Genomic DNA, 19,034 nt, shown 5'->3' on the forward strand with positions numbered 1-19,034 from the left:
GGGAGCGCGGGGAACGAGTCCCACGCGCACACCGCACGCGCCCCATCACCTCCACCTCCACCACCACCAACCCCACACCCCACCCCCGCCTCTCTCCACAACCGCGTGCGAGTGGAGGGCACAACGCCCGACCCGTTTTGTGCCGGGCAGCCAGGAGGGGGTCGGCGGCCACGCGCGCGGAAGACGCAGTGGGGGGCGGCGAGGGGGCGCGGCGATACCCACACCCCGCGGGGCGGGGCCCCGGCGTTCGGGCGGCGAGCGGGAGGCGGCCCGGGGTGCCCGACCCGGGGGACAGTCACGCCGTGCGGCCGCAGCGCCCGCGCGCCCGCCCGGTCGAGGTCCGGGTGCCGGCCGAGGCCAGACCCCGGGCCACGCCGGCGGGCGCAGGCGCAGGAGGGGAGGGGGGCCGGTGACCGGCACCGCCCCGACCCACAACGACGGCCAGAAGGCGACGGAAGCCGTCCGGCCGACCCACCGACCCGGAACGAGGGACCGGGACCGGGACCGGAGGTCCCGGCCCGGGCCCCCCCCTCGAACCGGGGGGCGGGCGGCCGGCAGGCCGGAGGTCGACCTTACTTACACACGACGGCTGGCCGGGAGAGACCACCGGGGCGCGCTCGGGCGCACGCACGCGCCGAACGGGACCCGCAACGCGGGGGAAGGACACGCCGCCGCCCCCGGACGTCGACACCCAAGACGCCTCGGGGAGGGGCCCCGGCGGGCCCGGGAAGCGAGGCGCGCACCCGGGGCGCGCGGACGCGGAGCGGGAGAGCGGGTTCGGGAGGAGACGAGACCCCGGGCAAGCCCGAGGCGACCGTGGAAGGCGCGGGGAAGGCGGCGAGCGGGGAGGGGGTGGGCGGCGGGCCACCGCGAGGATCCGGGGAGAAGCCTCGGGCACAGACGACCGCAGCAGCCGTGGACACACAACGGGGTCTCACCGCCAGCGGCCCGTTTGGGCACACAGGGGCGGTCCCGCGCGGCACACGGAGCGGCCGCCTGGCCTTCGGCGACCCACGCACGCCTCTCGGGGGCCCGCGGCTCCCCCACACCGCCACCGCAGTCGCGGCCAGCGCCCCATAACCGTCTTCCCTACACACGCGGCGGGCCGACCCGACCTCTCCGACGCCCACCGGGCCCGCGCGGGGCCGACCGCCGCCGGTGCGCGAAGCCGAGGCACACGCCGGGGGGACGCGGACACCGGCCGATGGTGGCCGGGGGCGACGCCCCTCAAGGCGGAGCCGGCTCGGGTCCCAGACGGGGCCGCCCCGGCGCAGCCGGAGAGCCGCTCAGAGAGAAAGGATCGGCAGGCAGCGGCGGGGAGCGGGCGCACACGCAGGGCCGGGGCCCACGAGGGCAGGGGCACGGGAGCCCGCCGAGGACCCGGGCGGGAACCTCGGGCACAGCCGGGCCACCGGGGAAGACACGACCACGGGATCCCACCGCCACAGACACGAGGGCGGTCCCGCAGCCCTCCCACCCGGGACACCGGCCGGCCCTCGGCACCAACGCGGAGACCCCTCACGGGACCCGGACCCCACCGCCGGGGGCCCCGGAGCGACCACAGCGACAAGCCCGACGCCAGGGCGACACACCCAGGATCTCGTCCATCCGCGACCCGGTCCCGCTCCGGGAGACCGGCACGCCCCACCGTGGGGACGCTTTCCCGGGCCCAGGCGGCCCGACCCGTCGCCCCGCACACAGCGCGGTCGCCGGCACCGGCAAGGGCTCGGCACGGCACGGGAGCGGGCGGAGAGCCGGCTCGCAGCGGAAGGGGGTCACGCGCCAGACGGGACGCCACACGCACCCAGCCTTCAAGCGACGACCTCCCCAACGGCGAGGACACAGGGCCCGGCCCGGCGGGACCCTCCCCCGACTCAGAGGGGGGAGGCGCGGGCCACAGTAGGCGACGAGCGGCGCTCGGTCCCCACCGCGGAGACCGGCGGACCCCACTTCTCCCCGCCACCGAGGAGGAAGAGGGAACTCTGCCTACACACGAGCGAATCCAATCGCCACGCGGAAGCGCTACCACAACGCAGAGAGAGGCGGCGGGCCGGGGGAGTCCGGTACCCCCAAAGCACACCTCTGGGATCGCTAGAGAAGGCTTTCTCACCGAGGGCGGGTCACACTCCCCCACCCACCGGTCGCCCCTCGCCGGGCCGCCCACGGAGGCGCTCAGGGACACCCAGGGAAGGGAGGGATGAGGTCTACGGCGAGAGGAGCGGAGCCCGAGGCACCCCCTCAACCCCGCGTCGAGGGGCACAAAACCTCGATCGATCGCCTCGACGACAACCCTCCGACGAGCTGAGCGCTTCTCCTCGGGACCCACACGCAGACCCCATGGCGGCAACCGGAGGAGGGGGCCCCGGGGGCGGGAACGACACCACCGCTCGGCCTCGGGCACCTGAGGGACAACCCGGAGCGCTCCAGGAGCACCGCAAAAGGCCCAAGCGGAGCCAACGCTCGCACCACCCCGGCGAGGGCAGCACGACGGGCCATCGGGACGAGCCCCCCACCGCCGCGGAGAGGGGCCGCCCCCGACAAGGCAACAACCACAGGAGGCGAGAGCGAGGGATGCCTGCCGCGTCAGAGGACCCCACCGGCCCCCGCCAGGTGGAGAACGGGGGAGCACGGCGAGGTCGGGCCGGATTCCGTACCCCCTACACCTCCCGATCCAGACCCCACAGGCAGGGTGCAGGAGAGGCAAGGGGGCCCCCGCGGGCGGGACGAGAAGAGCGGTCCCATTCACCGAGAATGTCCGTCCCTCGCCCACCGCGGATCGGTCGCGGCCCGGGAGAGCGTGACGTCACCACATCGATCGGAAGAGACCCAGAGCGGGGCGAAGGAGTCAACCTCAGCAAAGCCACGGAGCCCACGGGCCCGAGGCCGGCCAGCCCCGCTCCGGGGAAGGGACGGCGGACAACCCCAGAGGAGAGGAGGACGCCTGACACGCACGGCACGGAGCCAACGGAACGGGGTCGTCGTCGCGACCGCCCCAGGTGCCCGCAGCAGGGAGCGCACACGCGGGCAGACGGGAGCCCGCCCGCCCGCACCGGCCTTTCCCCGCCACGCCCAGGTGAGTCGGAAGAGACCCGGGCCCAGGGCGGCACCAGGGAGCCGGGACACTCAGACGGATGCACGGGAGGCAAGGCACACGGGCCCCAGCCGGCGGCTCAACCCAGAGCAGGGCCGGCTAGCCGGGTCACCGGTAGACCAGAGACCCCCCACGCATCCAGAGGCCCGACCTCTCCAGCGACGGGTCGCCAGAGGACAGCGTGTCAGCAATAACCCGGTGGCACAAAACGACAACTCAGAGTGAAAGATACACCCCGCCCAGGGGGCAGGGGGTCTAGTCACCGGCCACACCGCCGACTCAGAAATGCGTGACACGGACATCTGTCCCCAAAAAGGCCACCATCACAGCCAGACATGGAGCACCCAGGGCTGTCTGGTCGACCTAAACACACACACACACACACACACACACACACACACACACACACACACACACACACACACCAGGGAGCAGCCCTTCCCGGGCACGCCCTCCGGGCCACCGGTGCCACGCAGGGGCCGGCCCGTGCCTTCAGAAACAGACTCTTTCGGCCGTCCCCTCACACGCGAGGGACACACGACACGAGGGACCGAAGGCGCTCAGGGACCACTCTCCGACCACGAAGGCGGACTCGGAAGTAAAGCGTCACAGCAGAGGGACCGCGGCCAGGCGCGGCACCCCGGGAGGACGGCGCAGGAAGGCCACCGACTCCCCACAGGGACTCGGGAAAGAAATCCGGCGGGTGGGTGGGTGCCTCTGGCGGCCAGGGCCCGCGCTGGCCCGCCACAGGGCCGTGGAGTGGCGTCCCCGGCCACCCGCGCCACGCCCGGAGGGTCCCCGCGGGTCGCGGGTCGGGCCTCGGGAGCTACGGCGTACTGGTCGACCGGCCCGGGCAGCCCCGACACCTCGCTCGGGCCTGGAAACTCGGCGACAGCCTGCCCCCATACAGCCCTGCACGCCCGAGCTCTGACTCACAAGTGACTCGCCAGAGCTCTGGCGCCACAGGGACAGCCCCGCTGACGGCCGCAGGCTTTCCGGAGCAATGACTAGCTCACAGCGGGGACGGTCCCCTCCCTCGGCAGCTGTCACCGGAGCTCCAGAAGCCAAGAAAACCATATAAAAGCGGCCGCCAGATGGAGCCCGACAACCGGCGACGACCAGGTCCCCAAACCTGTCACCGAGAGAGATCCAGATGGCAGGGCGGCCGGCGGACGGCAAAACCGAAACCGTGAGTCGAGAAAAGTCTGGCCGAGGCCGAAGACACAGCCCCTCCACCCCAACCCCACAGAAACCGTCCTCCAAACGTGTCTCTGCGTAGACCGAGACAGGCTCCAAAGACAAGCCCACGACGTGTGGCTGTTTGGACATGCATCTCGGAGGGAGAAAGAACACACAGGACTCGGTCGCGAGTCGTTCAGGTGACAGAGAGACACAGAATGAGGACACTTTCACAATCAAACCTGGGGTGTGGGGGAGGGAGGGAGGGAGGGAGGGAGGGAGGGGGGATAGAAAAAAGACACATGGAGGAAGGAGAGAGGGAAGAAAGGAAGCAGGGTGGGGGGAGGAAGGACATGGAGAAAACAGAAATTTTAAAATCTGGAGAAAATAGATGATGAAAGACAGGTGGAAAATGAAGAAAGATGAAGAAGAGAAAGAATGAGGAAAGAGGTGAAGGAAAAAAGGGCGAAAGAGACAAAAAAAGTATAAAAGACAAAGAAAGAGAGAAAAAAAGGAAAGGAACAGAAAAAAGGAAAGAAGGGAGGGAGGGAGGGAGGGAGGGAGGGAGGGAGGGAGGGAGGGAGGGAGGAGGGAAAGAAAGAGAAAAACACAGAGCAAGAAGAAAGGAAGGCAGAAAGAAGAGGCTAATGCCATTTTCGGCATTAGCCCCCACCTGCATTTAGGTAAAAATCTAAAAAAAGGGAAAAAGAAAAGAAAGGAAGGAAGGCAGAGAGAAGAAAGAAAGAAAATAGACAAAATGAAATTTCTTGCTAAACATAATCGGGCCTGGCGACAGAGCTAGGCTCCATCTCGAAAGAAAGGCAGGGAGACAGAAAGAAAGAGCAACAGAGAAAGACAGACAGACAGACAGAGAAAAAGAGAGAGAGAGAGAGAGAGAGAGAGAGAGAGAGAGAGAGAGAGAGGCCAAGCAAGGTGGCTCATGCCTGTCATCCCAGCACTTTGGGAGGCCGAGGCGGGCGGATCACAGGGTCAGCAGTTCGAGACCAGCCTGGCCAAAACGTTGAAACCCCGTCTCTACTAAAAATACAAAAATTACCTGGGCGCGGTGGCACACGCCCGCCATCCCAGCCACTCAGGAGGCTGAGGCAGGAGAATCGCTTGAACCATGGAGGCCGGAGGTCACCGTGAGCCGAGATCGCGCCATCGCACTCCAGCCTGGGTGACAGGCTGAGACTCTGTCTCAAAAGAAAAAAGAAATAAAAAATAAAAAAAGAAAAAGAAAGGCCACACAAGAAACACAGAAACATCGAAAGAAACACAGGAACAATGAACGAAACCCAGAAACGACAAAAGAAACAAACAAGAAAGAAAGAAAGAAAGAAAGAAAGAAAGAAAGAAAGAAAGAAAGAAAGAAAGAACTGGAAAAGGCAATTAGGAAGAGAGAAACAAAGGAGAAAGGATAGACAGATTTCCTTTCGAAAGATCCTCTAACAGCATAGTAAGGCCCAGGGAGGGGCTGCGACCCACCTTCCACCTTACGAATACGGTTGGCCAGGAAAATATAAATACCACGTGTAACGTCACCGTTAAACGTGACTATGAGCCGGGCGCGGTGGCTCACGCCTGTCATCCCAGCATTCTGGGGGGCTGAGTCGGGTGGGCCACCTGAGGTCAGGAGTCCAACAACAGGCTGACCGACATGGTGAAACCCCGTCTCTGCTAAAAATACCAAAAAAAAAAAAAAAGGGACCCACTTCCGTTACTTGCTGCTGTGGACGATAGGCAGCTGGGGTCGGTGAAGGATTCCAAGATGGCTGGGCGAAAACTTGCTCTAAAAACCATTGACTGGATAGCTTTTTGGGAGATCATACCCCAAAACCAAAAGGCCATTGCTAATTCCCTGAAATCCTGGAATGAGATCCTAACCTCCAGGTTGGCTGCTTTACCTGAGAATCCACCATCTATTGACTGGGCTTACTACAAGGCCAATGAGGCCAAAGCAGGCTTGGTGGATGACTTTGAGAAGAAGTTTAATGCCCTGAAGGTTCCTATACCAGAGGATCCATATACTGCCCTGGTGGATGCTGAAGAAAAAGAAGATGTGAAGTCTTGTGCTGAGTGGGTGTCTCTCTCAAAGGCCAGGGTTGTAGAATATGAGAAAAAGATGGAGAAGTATAAGAACTTAATTCCATTTGAACAGATGACCATTGAGGACTTGAACGAAGCTTTCCCAGAAACCAAATTGGACAAGCAAAAGTATCCCTATTGGCCTCACCAACCAATTGAGAATTTATAAAATTGAGTCCAGGAGGAGGCTCTGGCCCTTATATTACACATTCTGGACATTAAAAATAAAAGTAATTATTAAAAAAAAAAAAAAAAAGAACCTCTTTAATTTTAATGTTAAAAATAAAAAAGGAAAAGAAAAACAAATTCTCCGGACGTGGTGGCACATGCCTGTAACCCCAGCCACTCAGGAGGCAGAGGCAGGAGAATCGCTTGAACCCCGGAGGTGGAGGTCACCGTGAGCTGAGATCGCGCCATCGCACTCCAGCCTGGGTGACAGAGTGAGACTCTTGTCTCAAAATAAAGAAAAAAGGAAAAAAGAAAGAAAGAAGAAAGAAAGAAAGAGAGAGAGAGAGAGAGAGAGAGAGAGAGAGAGAGAGAGAGAGAGAGAAAGGAAGGAAGGAAGGAGCCGGTCGCGGTGGCTCAAGCCTGTAATCCCAGCTCTTTGGGAGGCCAAGGTGGGTGGATCACGGGGTCAAGAGATAGAGACCATCCAGGTCAACATGGTGAAACCCCGTTTCTACTAAAGATACAAAAAATTAGCTGGGCATGCTGGTGCGTGCCTGTCATCCCAGCTACTCAGGAGGCTGAGGCAGGAGAATTGCCTGAACCCAGGAGGTGGAGGTTGCGGTGAGCCGAGATCGCGCCATTGCACTCCAGCCTGGGTAACAAAAGGGAAACTCCATCTCAAAAAAAAAAAAAAAAAATACCACACAAGAAACACAGAAACAACGAAAGAAACACAGGAACAACGAACGAAACACAGAAAACGACAAAAGAAACAAACAAGAAAGAAAGAACTGGAGAAGGCAATTAGGGAGAGAGAAACTAAAGGAGAAAGCACAGACAGATTTCTTTTCGAAAAATCCTCTACCGGCATAGTAAGGCCCGGGGAGGGGCTGCGACACACCTTCCACCTTAGGAATATGTTGGCCAGGAAAATAAAAATGCCACACGTAAGGTAACCGTTAAAAGTGACAATGAGCCGGGCGCGGTGGCTCAGGCCTGTCATCCCAGCACTCTGGGGAGGCTGAGGCGGGTGGGCCACCTGAGGTCAGGAGTCCAACAACAGGCTGGCCAACATGGTGAAACCCCGTCTCTGCTAACAATACAAATAAACTTCTTTAATTTTAATCAAAGAAAGAAAGAAAGAAAGAAAGAAAGAAAGAAAGAAAGAAAGAAAGAAAGAACTTCTCCGGGCGTGGCAGTGCATGCCTGTAACCCCCAGCCACTCAGGAGGCTGAGGCAGGAGAATCGCCTTAACCCGGGAGGCAGAGGCCGCCGCGAGCCGAGATCGTGCCCTCGAACTCCAGCCTGGGTGACAGAGTGAGACTCTGTTTCCAAAAAAAAGAAGAAAAATGACTATGAGGGCCTGGGCCAGGGTGGTTGAGTGAGTTTACCTAGGGAGGGAGGGAGGGAGGGAGGGAGGGAGGGGTGGCGGGTGGGGAGGGGGAGAGAGAGAGAGAGAGAGAGAGAGAGAGAGAGAGAGAGAGAGAGAGAGAGAAAGAGAAAGAGAAAGAAAGAAAGAAGGGGGGATATGCCTGAGTGGAAGGAGAGAAACCAAGGGGAGCAGGAGGGGACACAAAGAGGAAGGGGAAGGGACGGAGGCACAGTAGGTTATTCTAAAATGTATTCAAGACTGGGGTGGGGGTGGGCACGGAGGGCAACTCAGGAAACAAGCCGACTCCAGCAATGACACCTAATTCATGATTGCTGGCATCGCTGCCTCGAAAGGGGGGCACCGCATGTTTCTTCCTCCACACTCATTCGATGATTTCTGGGAAACGCCATTTACGAGCACACTCTGGACATCTACCTGCTTTCGCTACATCTGGGGAGAATCGGGAAAGTCCCCACTAACGACAAGGCCTAAAGTGGAGCTGTCATCCACAAAACCCAGGCAGAAGGGTCCATATGGGTTAAGAAAGACACCAAGAAAGAAAGGGAAACAACGGATCAAAGAGAAGAACAATCGGGCCCGGCCAGGGTCTCCAGGGGTCGTCTGGGCAACGAGGGAGTCGGGGGTGGGGGTGGGGGTGGGGGTGGGGGACGAATGGACTAAGGGAGGGCGGGCCTCTAAGTGGGGGGAGGTGGGGGGCGGGTGGCAGAGAGAAGCCACAGTCTCTCCTGACGGTGGGCGGGCGGCCAGAGCGTCCCGTCACGCCGCCTAGACTTCGGAGAACCGGTGACCGCTAGGTGACGCCCGATGACAACATATGCAAGTGTCAGCCCGGCACCCTCCCAGGCATTTCCCCCACAACTAATGGAGCGGAGACCCTGAGGGGGAAGGAAGCACCGTGACTCGGCAATACGCGCAGAAACGCACGCACCTACGTACGTGCGTAGGTACGTACGTACGCACGCACGCACGCACGCACGGACGTACCCACGCACGCACTCACACGCACGGCGTATCCCACAGAATAGCAGAGTGTATACCGTGATAGCGAGAGGGCCCACGCCATTTTCTTCTCTAGTAACAAAAGAAAAAGCAGGCCGAGGCCCGGCGGCCCACGCCCCTCACCCCAGCACTCCGGTAGTCAGAGGCAGAGGCGGGCGGGTCACCCGGGGTCAGGAGTTCCGAACCATCCCCGTCAACATGGCGAAACCCCCGCCTCCAGGCCCTCGAAAGGCCGGGCAGGGGCAGGAGAATCGCTGGAACTCGGGAGGTGGAGGTCGCAGTGAGCCAAGATCTCACCACCGACCGCACTTCAGCCTGGGCGACAGAGCGAGACTCCCGGGGCGGGGGGGTGGTGGGGGGGATTCGCTTCCCTCTTTAGGTGACCACGCACCGTGACACGTACACAGAGAGCTCGGAAGGTACACAGGCTCTGACCTCCTCTCTGTGGTTTTGAGTCGGTCTGGCGATATTTTCCAGGCCTTCCGTTTCCCCGTAAGCAGTCACAGAAATGAAAACTCCCTCCTTTCCCAATTCGTCTTCAGCTCATCATCAGGCCGCAAGAATAAGCAGCCCGACCCGACCCGACCCGACCCGACCCTCCCGCTGGGTCCGGGAGCAATTGCACTCCAGCCCGGGCGACAGAGCGAGCGAGCGAGCGGAACCTCTGTCGCAGAAGAAAACAATTAAAAAGAAGGAAGATAGATAGATAATCAGCCGGCCGTTTTGTGTCGTGCTGCGTCCTGGCACCCGCCCGGGCCGGTAGGCCCAGCTCCTCAGGGGCTGAGTCAGGGGAGCATCTCTCTAAGCCCACCAGTCAGTTCAAGGTCACAGTGACCTACGTACGATCGGCCTGGGCGACACAGGGAGACCCCATCTCTAAAAAAGTACATGGAAGCGTGGACGGTCGTAGAAGACATACAAGGAGGTGGCGGAGCACGGGAAGGCTCCGCTCGTTCCTGAAGACCAGAGCACAGCCGGGTGCGGTGGCTCAAGCCTGTCGTCCCAGCACTTTGGGAGGCCGAGGCGGGTGGATCACGAGGTCGAGAGATCGAGACCAACCTGGTCAACGGGGTGAAACCCCGTCTCTGCTAAACATACCGGAAAATAGACAAATAAATAAATTAGCTGGGCACGGTGGCACGTGCCTGTAATCCCAGCTACTCGGGAGGCTGAGGCAGGAGAATTGCCTGAACCCAGGAGGCGGAGGTTGCGGTGAGCCGAGATCGCGCCATCGCACTCCAGCCTGGGTAACGAGAGCGAAACTCCGTCTCAAGAAATTAAAAAAGACCAGAGCACACAAACAGGACCATCCGCTTGAGGTAGCCACCGTTCCGAATCACGGCGGAGGCCTCGAGGATTTCAGAGCAAGGCCCTGCCGTCATCTGCGGCACCCGACCTCGCCTGTAAATATTTCCGGAAACCGACTCGTCCGTCCATTCATTCACTCACTCATCCATCCATCCATCCATCCATCCATCCATCCATCCATCCATCCAGTAGGGAGGAAGGAAGAGAAAAAAGAAAAAGAATGAGGCCGGGTGTGGTGGCTCATGCCTGTAATTCAAGTACTTTGGAGGCCAAGGCGTGCAGATCACCTGAGGTCGGGAGTTCAAGACCAGCCTGACCAACATGGTGAAACCCCATCTTTTTTTTTTTTTCCAATAAATAAATAAATAAAAGAAAAGGAAGAAAGGGGGGGAGGGGAGGAAGAGAGAGAGAGAGAGAGAAGGAGAAGAAGAAGAAGAAAGAGGAGGAGGAGGAGGAGGAAGAGGAGGAGGAGGAGGAGGAAGAGGAGGAGGAGGAGGAGAAAAGAAATAAAAAGAGGGCAGCGCACCATGGCTCACGCCTATAATCCCAACACTTTGGGAGACTCAGGTGGAAGAATCGCTTGAGCCCAGGAGTTTGAGACCAGCCCTGGCAACACAGCGAGCCCCCGTTTGTACTAAAAAATCAAAACAATTAAAAAGTTAGCCGGGCATCGTGATGGCAGGCACCTGTATAGTTCTAGCTGTTTTGGAGCCCGAGGTGGGAGGATTGCTTGAGGTCGGGAAGTGGAGGCTGCCATGGGCCTTGGCCAGACAAATGCACCGCAGCCTGTTTCCCGGGCTGGTCTTCAACTCCTCAGCTCTAGCGAAGCACCTGCCTCACCTCCAAACTTGCACCCACCACATTCATCCGTCCCGGAGGTGTCTGTGACAGATTTTAGTAGGGGAGCATTCATTTCTAAATACCAGAGCAGATCAACAGGACCATCCGTTTGAGACAGACACCACCATTCTGAATCACAGCAGAGGCTTTGAGGATTTCAGAGCAAGACCCTGCTGCTATCTGCAGATAACCACCCTTCTTTCGAGGGACAGGGCTCTGTCAGGTAGCCTCTGGCTGTAAACCAAAGGCCCAACCACGGGGCCATAAAGTTAACCATGTTAGCCGAGCCGCTCATAACGCACCGAGCATAATCCCAGCACTTTGGGAGGCTGAGACGACGGGTGGATCACTTGAAGTCAGGGGTTCGAGACTAGCCTGCTGACCAGGGCAAAACCCCGTCTCTACTACATACACAAAAGTTAGCCGGGTGCGGTGGCACGCACCTGTAGTCCCAGCTACTCACTCGGGAGGCCGAGGCGGAAGAATCGCTTTGACTCGGGAGTCGGAGGTTGAAGAGAGCCGCGATCACGCCACTGCACTCCAGGCTGGGCGACAGAGGAAGACTCCGTCTCAAATAAGAACAATAGCAAGAAGTATAATAATAGTAACGACGTTAAATTAAATGTAGAAAAACAAGAAATCACACATAATTTGTAGCGTCATTGCTGCCTCAAAAGGCGAGAAGCATAGGTTTGTGTCACCATGGGTTTTCTTTGTTCCTGAAAAATTGCTCATTCATTCATTCATTCATTCGTTCGTTCGTTCAATTCTATTTTATTCTGTTCCATTCTATTCTATTCTATTCTAGCGTGTGTGTGTGTGTGTGTGTGTGTGTGTGTGTGTGTGTGTGGCTTACTTCTGTTTTCTAAATATGGGGTTTCTTTTTTCTAAAGATGGCCAGGCTGGTCTTGAACTCCTGACCTCAGGTGATCCACCCACCTCGGCCTTTCAAAGTGCTAGGATGACAGGCGTGAGCCACCGCGCCCGGCCTTATTCTAATATTTTGGAGAAGCAGTCTTTCTCTGTCACCCAGGCTCAGTGCAACCTCCGCCCCCTGTGGGTTCAAGCAATTCTCCTACCTCAGCCTCCCGAGTGAGTGAGCAGCTGGGACTACACTACAGGCACGTGCCACCACGGCCCCCTAACTTTTCTGTATTTCCAGTAGAGGCAAGGGTTTCACTATGTTGACCATGCTGGTCTCGACCTCCTGACCTCTGATCCACCCGCCACAACCTCCCAGGCAGGCTTGAGCCACCACCACGCCTGGCCTATTTATTCTTTTTTCCTTAACTTTCCAGAAGGCTAGTTGCTTAAGCTTTCTAATTATTTTATTAATATTACTAATACCCTGATAACACTCCTAAAATAGCAATAGTTACATAATTGTATAGAACTGTCCTTGGATGATAAAGCACTTTTATTTCACATCAAGACAGCAATTACTTTAGATCATAATATGTCCACGCTAGACACCTGAAATTATACCTAGCACTGTCTTTCTATGACTAAAAATTCAGAAATGCATACTGAACAGAAGATCCTTATCAAAATGATTTACGAGTCTTACAATTATCCTTTAATTCTTGCCGGGTATTGTTACTGCTATTTTGTGCATTAAAAACTGGAAAACAAAACAAATGACAAAAATGACATGAACTCCAGGTAGGGCTAGCTAGGTTCCTCAGGTCCATTTTCTTCAGTACTTTCAATAACATATGAAGTGTTATGAAGCTTGCCCCATGGATTTTTCAACTGCATACTATAACCTGAAGGGTTAGGGAAAAGTCCGAGAAAGGGTCCTTTGAAGTAAAAATTAATTTAAAGGGACAAAACCCACACAGTAATAGAAACAGAATATTAATTTTGTTCTCTATGGCAAAAATAGCCAACACGGTCAAGAATACTTTATGAGTCAGGTTGCAAAAGTGACCATTTTAGAAAACTCTATTAAGAGAAATTGACAGAGGGGGAGGTGGGGAGGGATAGCCTGGGGAGAAATGCCAAATGTGGGTGAAGGGGAGAAGAAAAGCAAAGCACACTGCCATGTGTGTACCTACGCAACTGTCTTGCATGCTCTGCTCATGTACCCCAAAACCTAAAATCCAATAAAAAATTAAAAAAAAAAAAAAATGGACAGAATAAAATCTGATTTCTCACACTCTAAAAACTGATGAAAACTAAACTGGCTTCACCAAAAACAGTCAATCTCTATGGTAACACTGTAACTCTCAGGTTGAGTAGCTCAAAATCAATCCAATCTCCAGCAAGACAAAGTTTAGCCTTTCTGTTCATTTAGGAGGATATTCTTTTTATCTGATCAAAGAACAATGAGACCCGGGGGTCAGAATGGCGATTCCCTAGGCAACAAGGGAGGGAGGAACGCGAAGATGGGGGCGGGGGCGGGGGCAGCGGACAAGTCACAGTTGCCCCGGGCTGTGCGCAGGCGGCCTGAGTGTTCTTCCTCCATGAGGCCTCGGTTTTCAGAGTGCCTTCTTTCTTCCTCCGTGAGGCCTCGGTTTTCAGAGTAACGGTGGCCGCTAGGGGATGCCCGAAGTCTGCCTGCCAACAGAGAGTGTCAACCAGGAATGAACTGGGATCGCCAGGAACGGGAGCGGGAGAGGGGAAGAATGGAGCCCTCCCCCCACCACAGCACAGTGGGGCCGCCGTGCCCTCCCAGGCAGTTGCCACAAGCAATCGACCAGCGCCTTAGGGAGACACAGCCTAAGTCCCCACCCATCGGATTATGTGAAACTTCCTTCCAGAGAGAAGAGACCGACTGGAAATTCTCTCCGTCAAGGTCGAAACCTAAAAGGATCACTGGCACACCCACCAGGCCCAAGACAATTTTGAAAAGAGTTGTTTCAAAATGGAAGAGCAGTTTCTGTGTTTGGGGTACATCCGTATATTTCCGTATAACAAAATTAGTTGTTTTAAACATGACGCTTTAAAAGAAAAAAAAAAAAATTTTTTTTTTTTTAACTCCTTACCTGTACAGTCCTGCGATAGGCAGACCACGGGACTCGTCAGCTCAGAGTCCGTGAGGCCAGAAGCTGACATCCTGCATGTCTACTCAGAATGAATGAACGAATGAACGAGTTTATTTATTTACTTTGAGACACAGTCTCGCTCTGTCCCCTAGGGTGGAGGGCAGGCAATGGCACGATCTAGGCTCACTGCAACCTCTCCGTCCCGGGTTCAAGTGATTCTTTCTGCCTCAGCCTCCCGAGTGGCTGGGAGTACAGGCATGTGCCACCACGCCCGGATGACTTTTGCATTTTTAGTAGAGACGGAGTTTCACCATGTTAGCAAGAATGGCCTCGATCTCCTGACCTCGTGATCCGCCCACCTCCCAAAGTGTTGGGGTTGATTACACGCGTGAGCCAGCCACCGCACCCGCCCGGGCCTGTAGTCCCAGCTACTCGGGAGGCTGAGGCAAGAGAATTGCCTGAACCCAGGAGGCGGAGGTTGCGGTGAGCCGAGATCGCGCCATTGCACTCCAGCCTGGGTAACAAGAGCGAAACTCCGTCTCAAAATAAATAAATAAACAAAGTTAAAAAAAATTAAATGCTGTATTCTGTTAGCTTTGCTTTGTACCCTGAGAAGGACATAATATAGCTGTTGTCTGTCTGTCTGTTTGTGACAGGGTCTCGCTCTGTCTGTCGCCCAGGGTGAAGTGCCTCCAAGTAGCTGAGACTACAGGCACGGACCCCGGGGTTTGGCCATGTAGCCCCAGGTTGGTGGTGGAGCTCCCGTGCTCAAGAGATCTTACTGCCTCTGCCTCCCAAAGTGTTGGGGTTACCGGCATGAGCCACCGCACCCGGCCTGACTCAATACCAGGAAGGGCCAGGATCTGCCAAGGCCTGTGTTCCAAAGTGGGGACAGTGGATCCCATGGTAGAGGGAGCCATCGGTCCACACTGAGCTCCGGCCAGCCCCAGGCCCCACCATGCAGACCAAATCAGAAGGAACAGGGTCCCTCGTCCTACACACCGCATCCCTTCACTGAACTTGGGAGCGGATCCATTTCCCAAACATGAGGTGGCTCTCAGTTTGAAACGGGTCACAAGGGGCCTGGCTTTCCCGAGTCGGCAGGATAACGAAGTCCTTCCGTGACATAGAACGAGGTGTGGCTCGAATCTAGATTCTCCAGTTAAAACCAAGGAAGATGGCCAGGAGCGGTGGCTCGTGCCTGTCATCCCAGCACTTTGAGAGGCCAGGCCGAGGTGGAAGTATCAGGAGGTCAGGAGTTTGAGACCAGCCTGGCCAAGACAGTGAAACCCCTGCCTCTACTGAAAACACAAAAATGTTAGCTGGGCGTGGTGGCGCGTGCCTGTAATCCTAGCTACTCAGGAGGCTGAGTCAGGAGACTCGCTGGAAACCAGGGAGGCAGAGGGTGCAGTGAGCTGAGATCGTGCCACTGCGCTCCAGCCAGGGGGACAGAGCAAGACTCGGTCTCAGAAAACACACACACACACACACACACCACCACCACCACCACCACCACCACCACCACCACCAAAGAAAACCAACGTGTCACACTCGATCGAGACAGACAGAGACAGAGAGAGATGAGAGAGACAGAGAGAGAGAGAGAGAGAGAGAGAGAGAGAGAGAGAGAGAGATGTTATATCCGAGTGACATAAAGAATGCACCGCACTCTGAAACTGAATTATGAGTCCTTTATGTTAGCCAGCGACGGAGAGGTGGCTAATGCCCAAAATTCTCTCTCAGGCCCAAAGAAAGAAAGAGTTAGGGGGTTCTTTATACACTAGTTTGAAAAAGGAGGGGGGAAACCTAGCTGAAGCAAATTTTTCACAAAAGCAGAGTAAGCAAAAAGTTAAAAGATAAAGTAGTACAGGCTGGGCATGGCAGATCACGCCTATAATCCCAGCACTTAGGGAGGCCGAGACGAGTGGATCACAAGGTGAAGAGATCGAGACCATCCTGGTCTAAACAGCGAAACCCCATCTCAACTCAAAAAAAGAAAAAAGAAAAAAAAAATTAGCTGGGCATGGTGTCACGTGCCTGTAGTCCCAGCTACTCGGGAGGCTGAGTCAGGAGACTCACTTGAAACCAGGGAGGCAGAGGGTGCAGTGAGCTGAGATTGTGCCACTGCACTCCAGCCAGGGAGACAGAGCAAGACTCGGTCTCAGCAAACACACACACACCACCACCACCACCACCACCACCACCACCACCACCACCACCAAAGAAAACCAATGAAGGTGTTTAACTCAACGTGTCGCACTCGATCGAGAGAGACAGAGTCAGAGAGAGATGAGAGAGACACAGAGAGTAACAGAGAGAGAGAGACAGAGAGAGAGAGAGAGAGAGAGAGAGAGAGAGAGAGAGAGAGAGAGATGTTATATCCGAGTGAGATAAAGAATGCACCGCAATCTGAAACTGAATTATGAGTCCTTTATGTTAGCCAGCGACGGAGAGGTGGCTAATGCCCAAAATTCTCTCAGGCCCAAAGAAAAAAAGAGTTAGGAGGTTCTTTATACCTTAGTTTGAAACAGGAGGGGGGAAACCTAGCTGAAGCAAATTTTTCACAAAAGCAGAGTAAGCAAAAAGTTAAAAGATAAAGTAGCACAGGCTGGGCATGGCATCTCACGCCTATAATCCGAGCACTTAGGGAGGCCGAGATGGGTGGATCACAAGGTGAAGAGATCGAGACCATCCTGGTCTAAACAGCGAAACCACGTCTCAACTCAAAAAGAAAAAAAAAAAGAAAAAGAAAATTAGCTGGGCATGGTGGCACGTGCCTGTAGTCCCAGCTACTCGGGAGGCTGAAGCAGGAGAATTGCTTAAACCCAGGAGGCGGAGGTTGCAGTGAGCCGAGATCGTGCCATTGCCCTCCAGTCTGGGTAGCAGCAGCGACACTCTGTCTCAAATGAGAGAAAAAAGCAAAAAAAAAAAAAAAAAAAAAAGAGAGAGAGGAGGAATGGGGGGGAGAGAGAGAGAGAGAGAGAGAGAGAGAGAGAGAGAGAGACAGAGAGCAGAGAGAGGAGGAGGAAAGGGGTACTCAATGGAGAGAGAATTACACATATCTTATAATGCTTTTGATACCATAATCGGTGGCCCGGGTGCACTTTTAAAACAGAAACAACAGCAGCAGCGGCAGCAAAAGCCAGCCAGCCAGACAGACCGTCACAGAGACAGTATTGTTACTAAAGACAGGTTTTCACTAACACGGGGGTGGGGGGGGGAGACAGAGAGAGAGAGAAAGAGAGAGGAGGGTGGATAACGAGGTCAAAAGATGGAGATCATCCTGGCCAGGCCAACATAGTGGGACCCCGCCTTCACTAACAATACAAACGTATTAGCTGAACAGGAATGTTGTCAGCAGGCTCAGGCTTCATAGCCAAAAAGCTGAAACCACCATCTGGGATGTTTTCCCGAGAGCCAGTGGTTTCACGAGGGGCCGTGTGTAGTTGTGGAAATGGAGAGGAATGTTTGGAGCTCCATATTTGAGACAGAACGGACAGGGCTCGGTCACGGGTCATTTAAGACATGGGGAGATACAGACTGAGAAAACCCTCCCAGCATCCTAGCTGAACAGAGAGGTGCACGATTTATCGAGACACTAAGTCTGGGTCACAACCGAGTCAACGGAGAAAGCAAACCCAGATTTTAGGGTTGGATTTATCTCTCTCTCTCTCTCTCTCTCTCTCTCTCTCTCTCTCTCTCTCTCTCTCTCCCCCCCCGCCCCTTCAGAGGGAGTCTCACTCTGTCCACCAGGCTAGAGTCCAGTGGTGCGATCTCGGCTCACTCACTGCAACCTCCGACTCCTGGGTTCAATTAAATCTCCTGCCTCAGCCTCCCGAGAACCTGGGATTGCAGGCACGCACCACCACGCCCGGCTAATTTTTGTCCTTTTTTTCCTTCTAAAGACGGGGTTTCACCATGTTGCTCAGGCCGGTCTTGAACTCACGACCCCAGGTGATCTGCCCGCCTTGGCCTCCAAAGTGCTTGGATTACAGGCGTGAGCTCCCGCGCCTGGCTAAGTTTTGTCTTTCTGTAGAGACGGGGTTTCACCATGTTGGCCAGGATGGTCTCAAACTCCTGACCGCAGGTGATCCGCCCACCTCGGCCTCCCAAAGTGCTGCAGTGACAGGCAGGAGCCACCGTGCCAGGCCTGAATCTTTATCAATGTGTAACATCTTTGAGGTCTCCAAGTCCAGAAATAAACTCGCCACTTCTGCACAGGATTCTGTATGGAGATCAAATCTGAGATTCCTAAAGTAAAGAATTGAGGCCTTGGGAATGGATTGGATTAGATCTACCTGAGCTTATATTAAAATAAAAAAGAGGGAGAGGAAGAGGGAGGGGTGGAAGAAAGTGGGGGAGGGAGGGGGGAGAGAGAGAGAGAGAAGAGGAAGAAGAAGAAGAAGAAGAAGAAGAAGAAGAAGAAGAAGAAGAAGAAGAAGAAGAAGAAGAAGGAGAAGAAGAAGAAGAAGACCTCATGAATTTCTAGAAAATAAGACCTTATGACTTTTGCATCCGTTGGCGACTCTAGGTAGTTTGCTGAACCTGGTTCTGTGGCCTTGCCTCTGTTTACTTTTGCACTCCAGGCCACGACGCACAGTGCCAGACCTGGGAGGAGTTCAGCCACGCTGCCTACCGAGAGAGAAGCTTTACCTCGCTGACCCTGTGAAGGCACGTGTGGTTCTCAAATACAGGCATTCTGATGGAAACTTGTGTGTTAAACACACAAGTAACAGATGATCGAGTTTGTCTGGTGTCTAAAAGAGAGGAAGCTCAAGATGGAAAGAAGACTGAGAAATTCCACAGTCAACTAACTAGTGGCACTGACCGTAGCCAGGGAATCCCTCAGTGTTACCATGGAAACTGAGTGAATGGTTTGAAATGAAGACTTTGTCATGTACTGAGGAAGTAAATATCTTTTGAAGTAGGGAAAGTGTTGGGACAGAAAATACTTTATGTAACTAAGTGGACTCTTCAGAAG

At 55.4% G+C, this 19,034-nt stretch overlaps 2 long non-coding RNA genes and 2 pseudogenes across 3 annotated transcripts in view; 2 read left to right on the plus strand and 2 right to left on the minus strand.

Moving 5' to 3' along the window:
* The window catches only part of LOC144579852 (uncharacterized), a 21,673-nt gene extending 12,834 nt beyond the window's left edge, over nt 1–8,839 (minus strand). Inside the window, exon 1 of the long non-coding RNA XR_013528307.1 lies at nt 8,334–8,839. This is a non-coding gene — a long non-coding RNA (uncharacterized LOC144579852). The remainder of the gene's footprint in view (nt 1–8,333) is intronic.
* LOC144579850 (ATP synthase peripheral stalk subunit d, mitochondrial pseudogene) lies at nt 5,990–6,588 on the plus strand (annotated as a pseudogene). Its single transcript, XR_013528304.1, has one exon. The product of XR_013528304.1 is annotated as an ATP synthase peripheral stalk subunit d, mitochondrial pseudogene (transcript).
* Nucleotides 8,840–10,457: 1,618 nt separating the features above from the next.
* On the minus strand, nt 10,458–14,155 carry LOC144579851 (uncharacterized). Its single transcript, XR_013528305.1, has 2 exons — nt 14,054–14,155; nt 10,458–13,625 (listed from the first exon to the last, which is right to left on the minus strand). It is a non-coding gene; the product is annotated as an uncharacterized LOC144579851 (long non-coding RNA).
* Nucleotides 14,156–17,093: 2,938 nt separating this feature from the next.
* LOC144580043 (signal recognition particle 9 kDa protein pseudogene) lies at nt 17,094–19,034 on the plus strand (annotated as a pseudogene).

This window comes from Callithrix jacchus, chromosome 17 (genome assembly GCF_049354715.1).
Source record: "Callithrix jacchus isolate 240 chromosome 17, calJac240_pri, whole genome shotgun sequence".
NCBI lineage: Eukaryota > Metazoa > Chordata > Mammalia > Primates > Cebidae > Callithrix > Callithrix jacchus.